Genomic DNA, 6,395 nt, shown 5'->3' with positions numbered 1-6,395 from the left:
TGTAATAAACTGCACTCCACTATCTGCATTGTCCTTCTGAGTGAGTTTGTTTCCCGGAACGCGTGGCTACAACATTTGGTGCACGGGCCAGGCAACTCCTCACTTTGAGGAGACAAGTCCCATTTGGGACTCCGAGGCCTTGTGGCTTGAATCTTGTAGAGGTGGGGAGGCTGCTCACCCTTCTGGAAGGATTCCGCTTCTCAACGCCAGACCTTTCATGTTTGCAGGTAGTGGATGGCAGCAGGGGAACTGAGCGCTCAGGTGAGGAAACCCACCGGGCAGTGTAGAAGAGGGGCCCTGATCACCCCTATGGGAGGGACTAGAAGGGGCACGGACTCACAAGAGCCTGGAATAGGCAGGTGGCAGCGATTGCTTGGTACACAGCTTGATGAGCTTGTTAGGGCTTAGGAAGGAAATTTGTGAATGTCATTCAGGAGGTGATGACCATGCCATCTTGGGGAAAATTATTACCAAGCAATCGCCAGGGGATTTTTAGGAGAAGAAACTTGGTCTTTGTGTGCTCATATTCTGTTCTCTCCAAGGAAGTGTCCCATCTGCTGTGAAATTCTTGACCCCCTTGGAATTGTCAGGCTGGAAAGAGGGGGGATACGTAAGTGAGTACAAATTGGCTTTTCCGGAGATGGCCTGGGATGTGGGATAGTTAAGCCATCTGTGTTTTCATCTGCACCTGATCAAGCCTACCAAGGCAGAACGGACTTTATAAGTTAAGGGAGAAAGAGTCTTGGACCACGTGGTGTTCTGGTTTGGCCATGCTGACCGGCAGGTGAAGACATGCCGATCCCCCTTCTCCCTCTGGGATCTGGCAGGTGAGGCTCTTCTCACCCCAATTAGGAAGGAGGCGGAATGGCAATTTAAGTATTTCATTGAGTGGAAATATCAGAATTACATAGGGTACTGAGAACTTCATAGACAGAACGAAAAGGAAAAATAGAAGAAGGTTCAAGAAGGTAAGCAAGATGGGGGCAAGTGAATCTAAGGCAACTGTATTGGAGTGCATGATTAAAAAATTAAAGAAGGGATTTGGAGGAGACTTTGGGGTGAAGATGAAGCCTAACAGCCTCCACATACTCTGAGAGGTCGAATGGCCCCCTATGGGAGTAGGATGGCCACCAGAGAACACCATGGACTTAAAAATAGTGGAAGCAGTCTATACAGTAGTCACAGGAGAGCCAGGACACCGGATCAATATCCATATATTGACTCATGGCTAGGGTTAGCTCAAGACCCTTCTACTTGGATAAGGTTCTATATCCAGAAGGTAAAGGGAAAAATATTAATGGCACAAAAATTGACTGATGATAAAAAAGGAAATTCTACAGGATTTGGATGGGGATGACCTGACCCCTCCCCGACTCGGGATAATGATGCACCTGCCTCCCAGTGCTCCACCAGGACCGGAGGCTGCCTTAATGCCCGATCCAGGGCCAGGTGAAGTTCCTGCAGCAGCTGCTGCTCTTCCACCAGCTCTCCCGGAGATTGTAGAGCCACCATTTCGGCAGGCTCTGATCCCATCGATGGAGACCTCTGGTCAACGCCCCCAGAATTCCACCTCAGCCGGACCTCCTAGATTGTATCCACGGCTCCTGGTGAGTACTGATGGGAAGAGGAGAGAAAACACAGGAATTAGAAGCTGTGCTCTGCCAAGGAAAAGGGGGAAAGAATCCCACTACAGATGCCCCTCAGAGAGCTACAACAGCTGCCAGTTCAGGACGCATGGGGCACTACTGTCCACCCCCTGTAGCCTATAATTACCAGCCATTTCCTCTATGGATATATTAAACTGGCAGAGACACGCTCCACCCTACTCGGGTGAGCCACAAGCCATGATTAGGCTAATGGAGACTATTTTTTGAACATACTTCCCTACATGGGATGACATAATCCAACTACTAGTCTCCCTTTTCATCACTGAGGAAAGATACAGGATCCTAACTGAGGCCAGAAAATGGTTAAGAGAAACGGCACCTTGGGGTACCGCAAACCCACAGTGCTGGGCAGAAATAGCCACCCCCGATGAGAGGCCCAGCTGGGACTGTAACACAGAAGAGAGGGGCCACCTGGAGAGATATCAGGTGGCTATTTTACAAGGTCTCAAGAGGGGGCCCGAAAAGCTATGAGTATCTCAAAACCCTCCTAAGTGATTCAAAGGGAAAGCGAATCACTCTCTGCTGCTGCTGCTGCTGCTAAGTCACTTCAGTTGTGTCCGACTCTGTGTGACCCCATAGATTGCAGCCCACCAGGCTTCCCTGTCCCTGGGATTCTCCAGGCAAGAACACTGGAGTGGGTTGCCATTTCCTTCTCCAGTGCATGAAAGGAATCACTCTCTGAGTTCCATGAAAGACTGTTCGAGGCCTGTAGACTTTATATGCCAATAGATCTAGAGGCTGCTGGGTCTCAGATGGTGATAAATGCACACTTTGTGTCTTAAGCCTACCCTGAAAATGTCAGATGGGGGGACACCAAGTGACTCATGAATTTTTATACATGCCTGAATGCCCAGTGCCTTTGTTGGGAAGAGACTTGCTGTCTAAATTGGGGGCACAAGTGACCTTTCCCCCCAATGAAAGACCTACTCTTTGAGTGGGCTCAACAACCTATTTACTCTTCCTCTCGGTAACCCCTCAAGATGAATGGAGGTTGCACGATTTCCTGGAAGGGAAACCAGACAGGCTAAACAGTCAAGAGAGTTAACTCAACAATTCCCTGAGGACTGGGCAGAAGACAACCCCCCCAGGCTTGCAAAACAAGTCTCAATGCTAATAGAACTCAAACCCAGTACAATTATGTCAGTACCCGCTTTGGGCCTGCCAGACCTTGCTAAGCTGTTTATTCTTTACGTGACTGAAAAGGCCAAGGTGGCTATGGGAGTGATGTCCCAGACTTTGGGGACATGGGGCAGACCCATGGCTTATCTCCCGAAACGGCTGGACAATGTTGCCACTGGGTGTCCAGGATGGTTACGGGCAGTTGCTGCAGTTGCCTTCCTGGTCCGGGAGGCAACCAAGCTGACTGTGGGCCAAGATTTGATCGTAGAAGTCCTGGATAAGGTCAACACTCTCCTAAGGGGACAGCCCCATAAATGGCTGTCAACATCCTGGATTACTCAATACCAGGGACGATTATGTGAGAACCCTTATGTTACTACTGAGCCTTGTCAGGCCCTGAATCCAGCCACTCTCCTTCCTGTGGGAGAAGGGGGGCCTTCACATGATTGCAAGGAAATATGCCCGCAGACCTGACTTGAGAGACCAGCCAATCCCAGACCCAGATTTGGTCCTGTACAGCAATGGCACCAGCCTGATGAAACAAGAACAAGGACTGTGGGATATGCAGTAGTCATGGAAGAAAGCATCGTTGAGGCTAGCTCTCTGCCATCACACTGGTCTGCTCAACAGGCCGATTCATGTGCTCTAATCCAGGCTCTCCAGCTGTCAAAAGGCAAGAAGACAAACACTTACACAGACTCCAGGTATGCTTTTGCCACACTACAGGGCTCTGTATAAGGAGAGAGGCCTTTTGACAGCTAATGAAAATGATATTAAAAATAAGGAAGACATTAAGACCCTATTAGATGCTGCCTGGGAACCAGAAAGTGTTGTAGTCATGCACTGCCAAGGACATCAAAAAGAGGATACCCTCCCCAACTGGGATCGGGGAAACAGCCTGGCAGATAAGACCACTAAACAAGCAGCCGAGGGCTTGGGCTTGACAAGTGAAGCCCCTATTAAAGCTCTCATACTGGCGGAGCTGCCTGAGCTAACGCTGGACTCTCCAAAATACAATGAAGCCCAAAACCAACTAGCCAAAGCAGAAGGGGCCATCAAGAGTAAAAAGGGATGGTGGGAATTGCCAAGTGGCAAATTATTGGTACTGGAGGAGCTGGCACCCACTCTGATAAACCAAACACGCCAAGCGACCCACCTAGGCCATGATAAACTGGAAGAGCTAATTCAAAAATATTTCTTGGTTCCCCGCATCTCTTCCCTATGCAGGACAGAATCTTAGAACTGCACTGCCTGCTCATACGATCAGTGCTGCCTCTTGGCACAGACAGAAACCTCCGGGGATTCAGCTGAAAAGCACGCTGCCTTTTGAACACCTGGAAGTGGACTTCACTGAAATGAAACCTCACCGACACTACCGTTACCTGCTGGTCATGGTATGTACATTCTCGGGATGGTTAGAAGCTTTTCCTACCTGGACTGAAAGAGCGTCAGATGTAGCCCGGTGTCTGCTTAGGGAGATAGTTCCCAGATTTGGATCTCCACCAGTATTGGATCAGACAATGGCCTGGCTTTTGTAGCTGATTTAGTACAACAAGTAAGCAAAACTTTAAACATCAAGTGGAAATTACATACAGCATATAGGCCCCAGAGTTCTGGGAACCAACCGGACACTTAAAAGAGATATTCTCCAACTGGATCATAGAGACTGACTGTGGGGGGACTTGTTTCCAATGGCTCTGCTCAGACTCAGGATGACCCCACGGTCCCATGACTATTCTCCATATGAAACAGTGTATGGGAGGCCCCCTCCCATAATAAAACAGGTGTCAACAAATTTGCCTCAGGTAAGGGAGATGAGATTTCGCAGCAGATGGAACAACTGGGTAAGGTAATAAATCAGGTAACTAACTTTGTATAAGAAAGGGTGCTATTCCCCCTTGGGAACGAATTTGTGCCTGGGGGTCAGGTGTGGGTCGAGGAGTGGAAACATGACTCCTTGGCCCCACGTTGGAAGGGTCCATACACTGTTGTTCTAACCACCCCTATGGCAGTTCAAGTTGCAGCTGTCACTCCCTGGATCCACCACATGAGGATGAAGAGAACGTACCATGCAGACTCAGAAAATGCTGGGTGGACTGAGCAGAGGGACCCCACTGACCCTCAAGAGACTAAGATCATCCTTAAGAAGAAGGAAAAGAAGATCCTGGACGAGCCCCTTCAGGATGAAGCCACATAACCAACTCCTGCTGCTTGGTCTCATCAACGTGATTTTGGATTTAACTTCCATTTCCATTGAGGACAATGTTTTCATCTCATGGGCACATTCCTACGCGGACTTCCACAACACCTCCAACTACTGGGTACATGGGGCTATGCCTCTCTCTGTGACAGACGGACTTCCTTGGTGGGTGTCACCGCTCCACCAACGAGATTTTAAACCACTCTGCTCTTTTCTGGAATGACAAAAAGAGACTTTCCTTTCTCTTGTCAATCATAATCTCTCCTTGCTTTCTTGGTGTAAGCCAGACCTACAGTCAGTAGACTTGGATCACTGGGTGACATTTGATGTAAACACCAGTTTCACAGAGGTAACAAAAGCCTATAACTCATATTTAAAGAACAAAAAGGAAAAAATCTCCCTGACCAGCAAGGGAGGACAGGCCTCTAGGTATGTTGAACAATTTTACCAAGTCTGGGATGAATAGTTCTGGATGACCCCAGAAGAGGGTCAATTAATTACTCCCACCGCTGTATTCTGGGAACAAAAAGAACAAACAGTAGGGTTTGGTGACCATGCATTAGACCCAAAAGAACTAAAATATAGGGGGTACCTATCCCCAGAACAATGTAAAAGAACATTTGAGGTCACATACCGCCCCAACCAGCCCATCCATTGGCTAGGCTCTGATTGGAAATATAACCCTGGAATCCGCTGGGTGGCGCTCAATGGAACCCAATGGCTTTGTGGGCCTAACCTTTGGCCTTGGTTACCAATTGGCTGGGTAGGCCACTGCACACTGGGATTCACTTTTGCCCATGGCACCATAAAGCCTAACCCACAATAAGCCCTGGTAAATCTGCCTTATTTACATGCTAGGTGGATAAGTCTGTGTTTCAATGGTATGAGTATCAGTTCAGTTCAGTTGCTCAGTTGTGTCCGACTCTTTGTGACCCTATGAATCGCAGCACGCCAGGCCTGCCTGTCCATCACCAACTCCCGGAGTTCACTCAGACTCACGTCCATGGATTCAGTGACGCCATCCAGCCATCTCATCCTCTGTCATCCCCTTCTCCTCCTGCCCCCAATCCCTCCCAGCATCAGCCTCTTCTCCAATGAGTCAACTCTTCGCATGAGGTGGCCAAAGTACTGGAGTTTCAGCTTTAGCATCATTCCTTCCAAAGAAATCCCAGGGCTGATCTCCTTCAGAATGGACTGGTTGGATCTCCTTGCAGTCCAAGGGACTCTCAAGAGTCTTCTCCAACACCACAGTTCAAAAGCATCAATTCTTCGGCGCTCAGCCTTCTTCACAGTCCAACTCTCACATCCATACATGACCACAGGAAAAACCATAGCCTTCACTGGACAGACTTTTGTTGGCAAAGTAATGTCTCTGCTTTTGAATATGCTATCTAGGTTGGTCATAACTT

General features: G+C 48.6%; 1 pseudogene across 1 annotated transcript; it reads left to right on the top strand.

Moving 5' to 3' along the window:
- Positions 1 to 994: 994 nt before the first annotated feature.
- LOC147372931 (endogenous retrovirus group PABLB member 1 Env polyprotein-like) lies at positions 995 to 6,171 on the top strand (annotated as a pseudogene). Its single transcript, XR_015164393.1, has 3 exons — positions 995 to 1,607; positions 4,014 to 4,180; positions 4,799 to 6,171. The product of XR_015164393.1 is annotated as an endogenous retrovirus group PABLB member 1 Env polyprotein-like (transcript).
- The last annotated feature ends 224 nt before the right edge of the window (positions 6,172 to 6,395 follow it).

The sequence above is a fragment of the Bos grunniens genome, chromosome 5 (assembly GCF_055505025.1).
Source record: "Bos grunniens cultivar Pamir isolate PY7600 chromosome 5, Bosgru_T2T1.0, whole genome shotgun sequence".
NCBI classification, from domain to species: Eukaryota; Metazoa; Chordata; class Mammalia; order Artiodactyla; family Bovidae; genus Bos; species Bos grunniens.
Note: the sequence above shows the minus strand (reverse complement) of the source record. Positions and strands in the feature narration are given on the sequence as shown.